The sequence below is a fragment of the Hoplias malabaricus genome, chromosome 9 (genome assembly GCF_029633855.1).
Source record: "Hoplias malabaricus isolate fHopMal1 chromosome 9, fHopMal1.hap1, whole genome shotgun sequence".
NCBI lineage: Eukaryota > Metazoa > Chordata > Actinopteri > Characiformes > Erythrinidae > Hoplias > Hoplias malabaricus.
Genome location: NC_089808.1, coordinates 1000220 through 1015687, shown reverse-complemented (window position 1 = coordinate 1015687; position 15468 = coordinate 1000220). Strand labels below are relative to the sequence as shown.

The 15468-nt window shown below is 42.3% G+C and overlaps 1 protein-coding gene and 1 long non-coding RNA gene across 2 annotated transcripts in view; one reads left to right on the top strand and one right to left on the bottom strand.

Annotated features, from left to right (window-relative positions):
* Window positions 1-206: 206 nt before the first annotated feature.
* LOC136707629 (uncharacterized) lies at window positions 207-14854 on the top strand. Its single transcript, XR_010804232.1, has 3 exons — window positions 207-492; window positions 13235-13333; window positions 13603-14854. It is a non-coding gene; the product is annotated as an uncharacterized lncRNA (long non-coding RNA).
* Window positions 14855-15122: 268 nt separating this feature from the next.
* The window catches only part of mettl3 (methyltransferase like 3), a 9081-nt gene continuing 8735 nt past the window's right edge, over window positions 15123-15468 (bottom strand). The window contains exon 11 of the mRNA XM_066681453.1: window positions 15123-15468. This exon is cut by the window's right edge and continues 478 nt beyond it. The gene's annotated coding sequence lies outside the window, so the exon portion shown is untranslated.

Genomic DNA, 15468 nt, shown 5'->3' with positions numbered 1-15468 from the left:
TCTGCGCATGAGTCAATGCCTTGAGTGCTACACTGTTCCATGTGTATATTACACAAATCAGATTATTATTATTAATAATAATAATAATAAGAGTAAAAAAATGTTTTGTATAGGCTGAAAAATAATCTTATACTTATGTTCTGCACAGTACGATTAATAAAAAGTGTGAACTGTCCGTAAAAAAACTTGTTTACCTCATTTTCTGAAGCCTTGCCAGATCCTTGGAGACCCATTGTGACGCGACGCGGGGGCGTATTTTGTTGAAGATGGGGGCGTGGTCGGTGCTACGTGCACGCGCTCCTGGGATGAGTTATTTAAAGCTACGCGGAGTTGTGCCGAAGCTCTGCGAGGACAGGAGACACTGTGAAATGTTACTAACCTGAAGAGAGCAGACACGACTCACCCCCAGTCCGGAGATCCACGGGTTTAGTGCCAGTGACCCACTCTGTAGCCATTTCAAACTCCCTCTCTAACAACCGCTTGAAATAACTGGTAAGTCAATACTTATTATTAGTTATTAACATTATTATTATCATTTGTCTATTAGTTACATTCTATATATTGCCAATGGGGTTATAATGGATGTAAACAATCATACCCCTGTTCCTCTGTTCATGTAGAAATGCAGTAGGAGGTGTGTCAATGTGGGAGGGGCTGTACAATGCAAGATTATGGTGTTTCATTACATTACACCTCAAATTCAACATCAAATCACTGCATATTTACAGTAAACCCTTACAAAATACCTTTAGTCAAACTACAAGGAGCTGTATTCCAGTAAATCTGCATAATCCTATCTGTATAAATGTCATTTTAACCCCTTGGTATAGTAGTAATCTATATGTATAGCAGTCTAATCTATGAATGTAGTCTAAAATGGTTTTATTAATGTATAGCATGTGTTGTAACTGTGGTTGTTAGGCCAAGATTCCTGTTGCTAATTTTCAGTGTGAATGAATTAATGAATGGGCTTTAATGTTGACATGGGGCAAGCTGCGTGATTGGCTTAGTTCTAGAAACCTGCTCTACGTTCTCTTGAACTCCTGAGTTTCCTTAACACTTTTATGTAACACGCTTTCCACGGAGCTGTTGTTGTGTTGAGGATCTGGAGCAGATTCCCCGAGTGGTCCACTGCTGTGACTGACTGTGGGAGCAGTATCTGATGGGTCTCTATGACCCATGTAGCGCACTAAGTGAGAAAAAAAGGCTACTACCTGCAATCACTATATACTATACAATAAAAACAGCCATTGCCACTATCATTATTATTGCACAGTACAGAATAGTGCCCTGCTTGGATGAAGAAGTCTGATTTCACATATTAAACAGTGCACTACTGAGGGGACAGGGAGTGTTCTGAGACTTACATCGATGTTATTAACCGCGGCTGTTTGCTGGACGTCACGTACAACACGCTCACGAGCGGAGGAGCAGGGCATGTGTCTCAATGTCCCTCTTGAGTTGAAGTTATCTTTCACCCCTTTATTGTTGTCATTTGGAAAGCGTCGCGAAGGAAGGCGCCATTACAATCAGCGCGTGGGTCTGAGGTGTTCTTTAGTTTGTGTAAGACCCGTTATCTGTCTGAACTTTGTCCTCCACAGCAGATATATGTTTATTTACATTTTTAGCACAGAAATAAGTTTCATTTTGATACTCACGTTTATTCTGTGATGGAATAAATAGCTATTTAAATGATTTGGGTGTAAAATAACATATAGGATAATAATAAATGGGAATTGGAATTGAAATGGAAACACAAACATTGATAAAAGCCCGGATTGTAGAGAAAATAATTACTAATTTCTTTATAAGTGCATGGTAACAGTAACCAGACATGTTGCCTGTGTAACTGATTCCATTTTGTGTATTAAAATAGTTTAAACTGAGCAATATTTAAAGTCTAAGCAGCAGCTCTGTGAAAGTGTCAAACAAATAAATACAGTGGAGTTTGAGTTCCTAACTTGTGTTTATTGATCGTCAGAAAACATGTTATTTCTCACTAATTGAAGGAATAAGGTTTAAAAGACCGTTGGTCCCCATATGGGCATGTAAGGACACCAACGAAAGGTGTTCAAGAGCCTCTGTAACATGGAGGTAAACAGGGTAAGGACACTCACTTCGCCTGTTTTAGTTGGTGTTAGTTAACGTTAGCTTGACTCGCTAAACTCGGTGGCTCAGATTATACTCGGCTACGTAGCCGCATTACGGAGGTTTATAGTGTCGGATGAATTCGAGTTCGACTTCGATCACATTTACAAGAATAACGGTACCTCTACATTTGAGTTTAGCTTATTGCTAGGCTACTGTCATGAATAATGTTGGTTATTTAGCTAGATACTGTCATAACAGTCAGTCATAACGGTGTTTTACCGCGGCGTTGTTCGGCTGTTGTCCACCAGTGACGTCACGGTCGCGTTCGAGAATTTCCGAAGAGAGCTCGGGTTTTTCCGTCAATTTAATAAAATTGTCAGTTTTAAAGCACATTAAGCTGCTATTTTCATTTTAATTCATACTTATATCTGTCAGTGACTACAATAATGTGGAATATTCATGGAGCTCCATTAAGTGGTGCTTAGCCTTTAAGTAGAAACCTCATTTCTAAGTGTTTACCAGAGATCATTTCGTATAAGACCATTCTGAGTGACTATATACCCTCAACTCTATTATTTAATTTTAAATATATTTAAAAAAGTGTAATTTCTCTTTAATATACCAAAACTTGTAAACATCTCACAAAGACTGTTGTGATTTGTCAATTTTGTCAAATGCCACTTGAATCTAGAATCACTATAAAATCAATAAATAAATTAGTCTTTTATTAATGACAGTTCTGGCTAAAAGCTTTCAAAATAAAGATTTATGTTGTGTGTTTTAAAAGGTTTATTAATGTGTATGTACCCTGTATTGCCAAAAGTATTTCCTCACCCATCCATACCATTGAATGCAGGTGTTCCATTCCCTTCCATTGCCACAGGTGTTTAAATCCAAGCACCCAGGTGTGCAGACTGCTGCTACAAACATTTGTGAAAGAATGGGTCACTCTCAGAATCTCAGTGAATTCTAGTGTGGTACTGTGATAGGATGCTACCTGTGCAACAAGTCCAGTCGTGAAAACTCCATATAGTCATGAACATTCCTCACTGCAACATATTCCACGGTCAACTTTCAATGGTATAACAAAATGAAAGCGATTGGGAATGACAGCAATTCAGTCATGAAGTGATAGGCCACGAAAGAGTGGGGTCAGCGGATGCTGAGGTCTCCACCCTCTGAGTCAATCACTACAGACCTCCAAACTTAATGTGTTTTTCAGATTAGCTCAAAAACACTCTGATAGGAGCTTCATGGAATGGGTTTCCATGACCAAGCAGCTGCATCCAAGCTTTACATCAGTAAGCTGTCATGGTACGCACTCGGGGAGGCAGAGGTAAACACAAGGAGGATACTTTATTATAATGAAAAGGACATAAAGGAAACAAAAGAATGCTACAACTAGAAAACAAGTAATTAACCAACACAAAAACATAGACAAAACACTACACATTAACCTGAACAGACCTACACAGAAAGACCCAGAAAACTAAACAGAAAGCTAATGCTAAACCTAAGCACAGAGCTAATGCTAAACTGACACTTAGAGACCTAGACACAGATACAAAGAAACAGAGGGATGTGTGGAATGTAAATGGTCGACAAACATCGAGACTCAAGACAGGGCTTATAACCTAGAGGATAATACAAACACCTGGGAACAACAATCACAAGAGGAGACACTGATGAGAGGGTGGCGCTACAAACCAAGGAGGGGCTAAGGAGGAGACAGGAACAAAGCAAAGCAAAAGAGCCATGTGCTTCTATGCACATGACAAACAAAGGAAACAATGACAGAGCAGGAACACTAGACTGAACAATTCATGACACAAGCACAATGCAATGCAATCAGGTTCAGTGGTGTAAAGCGCAGAGTCCAGAGCAGTGGAGACATGTTTTCTATTTGGCAGTCCGGTGGAGGAAGGTGGGGAATATGGTGTGGGGTGGTTTCTGAGAAGTGGTGCTTGGCCCCTTAGTTCCAGTGAAAGGAACTTTAATGCTTCGGCATGCCAAGAGATTTTGGACAATTTCATGCTCCCAACTTTGTGGAAATAGTTTAGGGGATGGCCCTTTCCTGTTCCAATATTACTGTGCACAAAATGTCCATAAAGACAAGAATCAGTGAGTTCTGACCACAGCCCGATAGAACACCTTTGGGATGAATGAGAGCGGAGACTGTAAGCCATGCACTTCTGGAAGAATGGTCAAAAACTCCCTTAAACACACTGCTAACCTTCCCAAAAGAGTCAAAGCTGTTCTAGCTGCAAAGAGTGGGCCGACATCATACTAAACTCTATGGATTAAGAATGGGATTTCGCTCAAGTTCATACGTGTGCAAATGAGCAAATAGTGTATAGCGTTTGGCAACAGTGTATAGCGTAACATCCCACGCAAACTGAGTCCTAGAAATACTGTATGCTGTGTTAATGTTTTGAGATGGTATTACAGTATAAAAATGTGGATACTGCCCATCCCTAATACACACCGACATTCAGTCATGAAGGGATTTTAATGAGCAGAATAATTTTACTTCAGAACAGGAAAAACACAACTACTCCACACCTTGGAATCGCAGATAAATGATTGGATGTTGTATTCAAAGCTCAGGATTACGGATTTGCTTTATACACCATGCAGGCAGCAGAGGACACTGCAAATTTCACTTTGTCGAGTTTAAGTGCGCGGGCGGCACGGTGGTGCAGCAGGTTAGTGTCACAGTCACACAGCTCCATGGACCTGGAGGTTGTGGGTTCGATTCCCGCTCCACAGTCCAAAAACACACGTTGGTAGGTGGATTGGCGACTCAAAAGTGTCCGTAGGGGTGTGTGTGTGTCTGTGTTGCCCTGTGAAGGACTGGCGCCCCCTCCAGGGTGTGTTCCCACCTTGTGCCCAATGATTCCAGGTAGGCTCTGGACCCACCGCGACCCTGAACTGGATAAGGGTTACAGATAATGAATTAATGAGTTTAAGTCCCTTGAGTGTCTCAAGTGTCTTTGCAAAATAAACGCTCCACTTCAGGATCACGAATGAACAAATACTGATAGAAAACAGATTTATTACTGTATGTAACATTGTGAATTAATGAACATTATATGTAAAATTTTTGGAGCATATTGCATATTATATTTTTATTTTCTTATGGATATGTGTCCAAAGTAAATATTAAGACCGTATGAATGATCGGACTAAGGGCCATATTTTGCAGCATTGAGAAATAAAAGTTTTTGCACAGGTTTTTTTTGTGTAAAAATGAAGTTTTAAGTTACTCTTAGTCAGTTAATGTTTTTATTGCTGGAGCGTGAGAGAGTTTCTCCAGGACACTGAGAAGATAAATATCACCCCACAGTGTGTCAGAGCACATTAGTGTGAAATGGCCTCTGCATCATTGTAGATTAGGCACCGAGTCTGAGTCACAGGTCAAAACAGAAGTGAAGCCGAGCACCAACAACATCTCCCCAGATTAGTCTCAGAAACATGAAAATCAGTTACAGTTCTTTGGCCTAACAACCCAGTTAATATCTCATTTCAGTAACATTTTCATGATTTATAGATTATACAAATCAAAAGGGACCATGAATGTTCTTTGACTGCATGTTCTGAGTCTCTGGAGAAACTGTTAAATAGTTCAGAACATCCCAAAGTGTTGGGATGCTGCGCACAAAAAAAAATGCAATTATTTAAACCCCATATTTGACTGAAAATAATACTAAGATAGTATTCAAGTGTTAAAAAAGAGAAACATTATAATTATATTAATTCATTCATTATCTGTAACCCTTATCCAGTTCAGGGTCAAGGTGGGTCCAGAGCCTACCCGGAATCACTGGGCACAAGGTGGGAACACACCCTGGAGGGGATGCCAGTCCGTCACAGGGCGACACACATTCACACATTCACTCACACACACTTTTGAGTCTCCAATCCACCTACCAACGTGTGTTTTTGGACTGTGGGAGGAAACCCACGCAGACACAGGGAGAACACACCACACTCCTCAAAGACAGTCACCCGGAGGAAACCCACGCAGACACAGGGAGAACACACCACACTCCTCACAGACAACTTGCTGCGACACCGTGCTGCCCTTAAAACAGGTGTAAATTTAAAAAAAAAAAATAATAATAATAATAATGTTTCTGGGCAGCATGGTGGTGCAGCAGGTTGTGTCTGTGAGGAGTGTGGTGTGTTCTCTCTGTGTCTGTGTGGGTTTCCTCCAGGTGACTGTCTGTGAGGAGTGTGGTGTGTTCTCTCTGTGTCTGCGTGGATTTCTCTGGGTGCTCCGGTTTCCTCCCACGGTCCAAAAACACACGTTGGTAAGTGGATTGGAGACTCAAAACTGTCCGTAGGTGTGAGTGAATGTGTGTCGCCCTGCCACGGACTGGTGCTCCCTCCAGGGTGTGTTCCTGCCTTGCGCCCAGTGATTCCGGGTAGACTCCAGAGCCACTGTGACCCTGAACTAGATAAGTGGTAACAGACAATGACTATGAATGACTGCCTGTTTTGAACATGATGCCAGAAACATGTTACAAAAAAGTTGATATCAGTAAAAATAAGCTGGTAAAATTGTGTAGTGCTACAAAACATCAAAATAATATGATGTTTCTTTATAAAATGATTGTCTCAGAGAGGCTAAGTCTTTCAGAAGTACAGATGAGGAGGGGTTTACTGCACGAGCAAATAGTGAAACAATTCACATCTCAACTCAAAACAGCAGAGAATTTCATCTGTTTTAGTACGATAACGCCAATCCACATTCTGCATCGTTCCATAATAGTAACAGAGAGATTGTAATCTAGCTGAGACCCATTGAAAACATGGTGTATTATGAAATGAAAGATACTTTTACAGAGAACGAATGTTGAGCAGTGGAAGTCCTACTTCAAGCAAGAAAGGGAAACCTTTTCAAAACTACAGCAACTGATCTCCGCCCCCAAACATTAAGAGAGAGCTGTTAAAAAACTGAGGTGATGCAACACAGTGGTAAATTGTTTCCACATAAAAATTTGTTGCTGGCATCCAATTCAAAATTGGGCACATTTCTATGGTTCAACATTTGAAATATGGTTTTTGTGCTGTTTTAAATAAATACAGGGTTTAAATGATTTGAACATCATTGCATTCTGCACAGGGTCCTGTTCTGTTCTGGAAATGGGGGCGCTCATTGTGTGTGGGGTTGACTTTCTAAGTGAAAATATGTTTGCACATCCTCTACAGAGAATCGTTTTTAAATGTAGCTGTCGCTGGGGTTTCTGCAGTTCACACGTGTGATTCGCTGATGAAGAAACAAAAGATTCTATAATTTATGGATAGGTTTGTATCATGTTAAATCAACCTCCAGGACCCTGGAGCTGTGGGACCCATCCCCAAAATTATTCATAAACAAACACGGTACTAAGGAGACAAGGCTCTCTGCGGAGGTAAAGGGAGCAGGATCGTTCAAGGAGCATCGATATTAAAGTAGTAAAGGCTTCACAGGATCATCTTCTTGGAACCATCCCATATGTTTTATTTATGACCTCACTGTGGGTTATTTGTAAGTCTTTCTCAGTGGAAAGCAGGATTAGGTCAGAGTCTGTCTTCCACACAGAGACTCATGAGTCTGGTCTTTATAATCTTCAGTTTTGAAAAGTGATCTTTCTACTGAAGCTGTGGTCACTGGCGGGAGTAAGGTGTAAACACACACACACACACACACCTTTTTAAAAGGAAACGTCGGGCCAGTTATAATGATATAAAGTGTTGTGGTTAATTTTCCACCAAACAACGTCAGGGATTGCACAAACACGGTCATTACCTGTCTGTCTGATCCTGCGGGTCAGAGGAGAAGTGTGTAGCAGTGGTTTGGCGAAAGTGGGGGAGGAGGGAGGGGCAAGGCAGGAGCTTGTGTGCCTCAGATCAGGGCAGAAATCTCACAACTCAAATAAATGCCCATCAGATATAAAAACACATTTGAATTTGAATGAAGAAACAAATTGGGCTCCAGAATAAAGGGCAGGTGCTTGAGCCCCACTAGGGCTCTCTCTGTGCGTGGGCCTGGTTCTCAGTAAAGGCTTGGCCTACAGGAGGGAGTTGCCGTGTGGTCATGTGTTGTGAGTAAACTTTGGAGAAGGGCATGGAAAAAGCAAAGCTGAATTCCTCCGTTTGTTTACTTAACATATGAAAGAGTGAAAACACGTACTCAGACCACGGAGCTGCAGCCATGTGCGGTCCTAGAGAGACTCTGTTTGTGACAGGCTTTGTACATATCTTTGTTTTTAAAGTAAACGAGCGCTACACAGTAGTACAAGTCTCCCACGTCATCCTGACATTCAGGGTTACAACCCTTAGTTACAAATATACCACAGAAAAGAGGAAAAAAATGTGACCTCTCTGGCTTTTAAGGCCCCAGCTGGATAAACCAAACCCTCAATCTCGTCTGAATCTGAGAGCTCTGCTTCAGGCAGATAAAAAAATAACAGCGTACAGTTCCTCACCACTGTCTGTCCTCAAAACACACGTCTGTGTTGAATTAAGGGTGTGAGTGTGGATTGGCTTGTATCTTTGCTGGTCAGCGGAATAGAATTAATATTGCTCATGTGTTCCGTTTTGCCTTCACAGCAACAGCACCAAGGGCTGCTTGTTGTTGCTGTAGTACCACATTCATATCCTTAATGTTTCTCAGAAAGAATATTACAGTCTGCAGCTGAAGGCTTTTGGGGCATCAACTTTTTCTTAAATCAAGAGTGTTAAACAAACACATTTGAGGTAAATGGCTGTTTTACACACCATTCAGTGGCAGTGGTCACATTTTGGCTTGTGTGCAGCTCGTGGGACACATTTAAAAAGTTAAATTTGGGACATCTGCAGTGGCACATTCGTCAGAAAACGTTTACACAGTATTTAAAGACAGCTGAGATTTTCAAGCAGTGTAAACAAGAAGGTGTAAAGTTCTGATATGACAGCGTTGTACAAGACGTTCAGTCTTAATATAAGTGCAATAAATACTTATCTTCAACATTAATGCATTTAAACTGTTGCTTTGGGGCTCCAGGACTGGGAGAGCATTATTTCCTCCAGTAGCTCAGGGCAGAGTCTGATTCAACGACAAACACCACAGTGGCATTAAAAGCATGAGTGGCTCTCAGTTACAGTGATATGGCACAGGGTACATTCACAAATCGATACCAGGAAATGAGCCTCAGTGTTGTAGACTACCACTGAGTATAGTATAGAGACAATGGCTCTCCATAAAAAGTCTGTGTTCATTTGTTTCCATAAGTGTTCAACAAAGGTGACGTCCCTTTCCCTGTGTGTAATTTTCATAAAGAACAGAACAATAAAAGGGCTCCAAAATTAATCCATTTAAATTTACTTATAGAAATAAGACATTTTGTACATCCATCCATCTATTATCTGTAACCCTTATCCAGTTCAGGGTCGCGGTGGGTCCAGAGTCTACCTGGAATCATTGGGCGCAAGGCGGGAATACACCCTGGAGGGGGCGCCAGTCCTTCACAGGGCAACACAGAGAGACACACACACACACACTCACACTTTTGAGTCGCCAATCAACCTACCAACGTGTGTTTTTGGACCGTGGGAGGAAACCAGAGCGCCCGGAGGAAACCAACGTAGACACAGGGAGAACACACCACACTCCTCACAGACAGTCACCCGGAGGAAACCCACGCAGACACAGAGAGAACACACCACACTCCTCACAGACAGTCACCCGGAGGAAACCCACGCAGACACAGAGAGAACACTCCTCACAGACAGTCACCCGGAGGAAACCCACGCAGACACAGAGAGAACACTCCTCACAGACAGTCACCCGGAGCGGGAATCGAACCCACAACCTGCAGAATTCTGCGTGCAGGGCCTCTGTGGGATGCTTGTCCCATCGAGTGTAGTCGAGTTTACTGAGTGGACCCCAGACCTCATTTCCATACAATCACACTATCAAAAATTTTGCACCAGATTCTGACTGGGAGGTCTATTTTGAGAAATTGATTTCTGATCGCGTAGAAGGCCCTTTGTGCCTTTTCCTTTAGTGCGTGCACTCCCAGATGAAAGCTCCCTGAGGCGCTGAGGGTCAGGCCCAGGTAGGTGTAGTGTAGAGAGTGCTCTAGGGCAGCGTTTCCTAGAGTGAACCGGTGTCTGTTTCTCTGAGACCTGGTTTCTTCTGGAAGATTACAATTTTAGTGTTGTCCAAATTGACTGTCAGGGCCCAGTTCTGACAGAACTGCTCCAACAGGTCCAGCTGCTGCTGTAGTCCAGGCTCAGTGGGCTATGAGGCAAAAAAAGAATATTAGTCAGGTCAATCGAAAGATCACAAAATCCACTCCAGGTCATGTTTGGACACATCGTGTATGTATTACTCTATTTAACAGTCATGTGTTTAAGAGTGAAACCCAGTCTAATGCTTAAGGATGTCCAGGTCCAGGGGAAGCACAGTAAATAATGGCATTCTATTTTTCCATAACAATCTTTTCCTTAGTAATATACAGTTGAATATTAGACTAAATACCAAAATGTTATGTAGAACATCTAAGAGCTCACTATTGTTGCTTTTACAGTTTCTAAGAAGCACATAAATCTTATCTTGTACAAACCTTTTACACAATCAGCACCTGCACCTTCAGTGATCGCCAGGTTCAAATTAATGCTTACCGTTTTATATCGTGTTGTAAAAGGCACCCAAGTCGAATGGAAACACAATTGTCTTTGTGTGGACCGGAGTTGAGCATGTGCCAGATTTTCAGGACTGTGAGAAAGCTGCCAGGCTTCTGAGAGTTCATCTCATAACTGTGACGAGAGAGAGAGACAGAGAGAGAGAGAGACAGAGAGAGAGAGAGAGAGAGAGAGACAGAGACAGAGAGACAGAGAGAGAGAGAGAGAGACAGAGACAGAGAGAGAGAGACAGAGAGAGAGAGAGACAGAGACAGAGAGAGAGAGACAGAGAGAGAGACAGACAGAGAGAGAGAGACAGAGAGAGAGAGACAGAGAGAGAGAGAGAGACAGAGAGATTATCAGTTATTTATACTTACTTTGTCAGATTCCAACACAGTGATGCTTGTTAAAAATTAAACTCCACATTTTCTAACGGAAGAGAGTAATGTAATTTTACCATAGGTTTTTGCAGAGACAGAACCATGGTATTTTCTGCTCAGTCAACTGCTTTTCTACAGAAACATTCTCTGTAGTTCTTTAAATAACCTGTATTTTTAAGAGTGTGATATGATCCATTTGTTTTGTAAAAATGCACTGAGCTGAAGGATTAAATATTGATTATAAAGAAACTGGATAACACTTGTGCACCCTCTTCATTCCAATGGGTTTATTTTTATTGTATCATGCAGCGTCAGAGAGAATAATCCATGTTTTCTGATCTTGGGCATGTAGAGACATGGGTGTTAGTGACAGTACATCTGTGCATATTTAAACCATGAAACATGGAAAATAATTTAATAATAATTTAATTAATTTAACTCCACTGTTTCTGTTTCGGGAGCAGCCTTATTTACTCCGGCAGAGGAATCTGAACTTAATCGTTTCAGTGAAGGAGACAGTGTCAAAAGTCTAGGAGGCTTCGCAGCTTCATGTAACATGAGAGATGTTTTAAACTCAAACCAGTGCAGCTGGTCGGGTCACAGTTCATGTTTGAACATATTACAGAGTGAATGAATCAGTGTTTTACTGACTATTACAGGTGGGAAGAGCAACCCAAGCCAAACTCTATATTATATATATACACACACACACGGACCAATATTTGTACTAATATATATTCATTCATTCAATCAATCAATCATTGGGCGCAAGGCTGGAACACACCCTGGAGGGGGCACCAGTACTTCACAGGGAAACACACACTCACACATTCACTCACACCTATGGACACTTTTTTTGAGTTGCCAGTCCACCTACCAACGTGTGGTTTTTTGTTTTTTTTTTGGACTGTGGGAGGAAACCCACGCGGACACAGGGAGAACACACCACACTCCTCACAGTCACCAGGAGTGGGATTTATATATTTGTGCAGTGGTATTGGGAATACCTATGTTGGGTGTAATTCTTTCTTGGTTGTTTGCTAATGCACACGTATATTTCTATTTTGTTTACGTTTCATTGCTATGCTACATAAATATAAATTATTATTAACCTTATTAAATTGATCTTATTTGATAGGGTTTTATTGAAAATTCAGGTTTTTAAAGCTTAATTAATGTAAATGGGACAGCTGTCTGGATACAGATAGTTGTTGCACTGATTGTGATGAACCCAAAAGCAAACAGATTAACTTAAGTAAGTAGTGGGGTTTAACCCGGTTTGATGTGGGGAGAGGTGATATATTTTCACAAAGAGCTATCAGGAAGTGCTTGTGACTACCAAGGGACTAAAAAGGAGGATAATATACGTAAAGGAAAAGGAGAGAAGAGAGAAAAATAGGATTTATTTTATTTTTAATTAAAGAGGAAAAGGGGGACAGTGGACATATAGAGTCCCAACAGGGCAGTGTTCTCCAGAGAACTAGAGAACAGAGAAAATATCTATCGTGGGAGATTAAACCCAACGTTTAAACAGCACTAAAGTAAACAAAGAGCTTCTTCTGAAGAAGGAAATACCAATTACCGGCAATGTCTGGCTTTTACAAACTCAAGAAACTGCGCTGAAGTCACAGACTGAAGGCTTAATAAAGGGTAAGCCCCAGCGGTTGTCAATCGGGCTGATTAACACGGGGCCTGAGGTGCGGTATGGTGCGCCCCCTGTTGGTGGGAGGACCACGGCGCGGGCGGCCTCTTACAATTAACTCACTAATTGAACCTAATCCATTTCTGCGGGCTGTCACTGTCCGTTTAGAGTTCACTCACTGAGGGAGACTAGGATGTTTGCTATGAGAACATGTAGTAGTCCTGTACAGACTAATGCCCATCAAAGGTTTAACAGGACGCCCGTCTTGTCTTTTGGCGTCCATTCACTAGATTAGTCAGCACCCGACAGTGGTGTTCTGCTGTACTTTTCTTTGACGTCACTGTGCCAGAAGATTGGATTAAATTGGAGCTTCCTGTTTGATAAAACTAATTGTTTTTATCAACATTGTACCGATCATGGTTTAATCGTTGTTTTGCTTCGCCACTCAATTTTACATTTTGTTCTGCAGCGCCCTCTGGAGGAATGGGTGTGAAGGTGCTCCTGTGCTTCCCCTTCAACAGACGCTCCAAAGACAAGTGCAAGAACAAGCAGTGCACACCCGAGACAGGTATGAGACACCGCCATTTTGGATTTCACCTTTCAGATAAACATAACCTTAAAGGCCCCATAGGACCTCACACCCTACTAGCTGAGTCATGGCATTGAGCATGGTGGAATTATGGTCTGTCACATTATATACAAAAACAGCACTGTTCAGCTTCTTCAGATGTTAATACATTTGGTAAAAATATCTTTTTTCTTCAAAATGATCAGCTCAGGCCATGACCCTTCCTATGATTTAAGTTCTCTTTTCTCTCTCTCTTTAATAAATAACAGTATCAAGTGAGGAACGAAAGCCACGCCTCTCTTCCACCACGTCTGTGGGCAGCAAGGGGGACAATGGAAGCAGCCTGGGTGGTCCTCAGGTGTATTACTCCCAGAAGGCCAGAGTCTCTTTCAGACACCAGATGGACAGTAACATCAATGCTGTGGATGCCACATATTAACTCCAATCATTTGTCAAGCTCCTGAAAGTGAACTCAAAGTGAAACAGGAGGCTTTTTTTGCGATGGAAGGCGGATGAAACAAAGTACAAACATCAGTGTTTTATAAAAGCCTCTCAATGGATAAGATCATCTTCAAAATACGAGACGGAAAAACAAGGTCCTGAGTGTTTTTTATAGGAATTCTCATGAATGTAAAAAAAGTGCTTTCTGTGTATTTTTGATAACCTCCAGCTCACCACCGTCAGCACACACCTTTAATACTGTTTGGTACTTTGAGGAATACATATGTTTGCAGAATTCTTTTGTCATATTCTCAGTTTACCAGCAGATGTTAGTGTTATGGTGGGTCCTTGCACAACAAAACCTAACCTAACCTTGAAGCCATTTCCATTGCATTACAAGTGCTCTTTTTCTCGTACTGACAGAGCCCAGACTGGTTCACATGCTGACAGTCAGCATTAAATGCTACAGACAATGCTTTTTATTTAACTACATCTAGTAACAGCATTGCAGCAAGCGGGTTTACTTCTGTCCTTGAAATCCTTTAGTGGTCAAGCCTTTTCTAACTCGCCATCAACCTTTATAACAATATTCTCTCTTTCATACCTTTACAGGTTTGAACAAATCATTTCTGTTCCACGAATATAAACGTTGGTGGAGATTTCACTAATGACAAAATTATATTTTTTACATTTCTCACTATTTTATTATTAAATTAACTATTAACTAGTTTAGGGCGGCACGGTGGCGCAGTCACACAGCTCCAGGGACCTGGAGGTTGTTGGTTAGAGTTCTGCTCTGGGTGACTGTCTGTGAGGAGTGTGGTGTGTTCTCTCTGTGTCTGTGTGGGTTTCCTCCGGGTGACTGTCTGTGAGGAGTGTGGTGTATTCTCCCTGTGTCTGCATGGGTTTCCTCCGGGTGACTGTCTGTGAGGAGTGTGGTGTATTCTCCCTGTGTCTGCATGGGTTTCCTCCGGGTGACTGTGAGGAGTGTGGTGTGTTCTCCCTGTGTCTGCGTGGGTTTCCTCCGGGTGACTGTCTGTGAGGAGTGTGGTGTATTCTCCCTGTGTCTGCATGGGTTTCCTCCGGGTGACTGTCTGTGAGGAGTGTGGTGTGTTCTCCCTGTGTCTGCGTGGGTTTCCTCCGGGTGACTGTCTGTGAGGAGTGTGGTGTGTTCTCCCTGTGTCTGCATGGGTTTCCTCCGGGTGACTGTCTGTGAGGAGTGTGGTGTGTTCTCCCTGTGTCTGCGTGGGTTTCCTCCGGGTGACTGTCTGTGAGGAGTGTGGTGTGTTCTCTCTGTGTCTGCATGGGTTTCCTCCGGGTGACTGTCTGTGAGGAGTGTGGTGTGTTCTCTCTGTGTCTGCGTGGGTTTCCTCCGGGTGACTGTCTGTGAGGAGTGTGGTGTGTTCTCTCTGTGTCTGCATGGGTTTCCTCCGGGTGACTGTCTGTGAGGAGTGTGGTGTGTTCTCTCTGTGTCTGCATGGGTTTCCTCCGGGTGACTGTCTGTGAGGAGTGTGGTGTGTTCTCTCTGTGTCTGCATGGGTTTCCTCCGGGTGCTCCAGTTTCCTCACAGTCCAAAAACACACGTTGGTAGGTGGATTGGGGACTCAAAAGTGTCTGTAGGTGTGAGTGTGTGAGTGAATGTGTGAGTGTGTGTTGCCCTGTGAAGGACTGGCGCCCCCTCCAGGGTGTATACC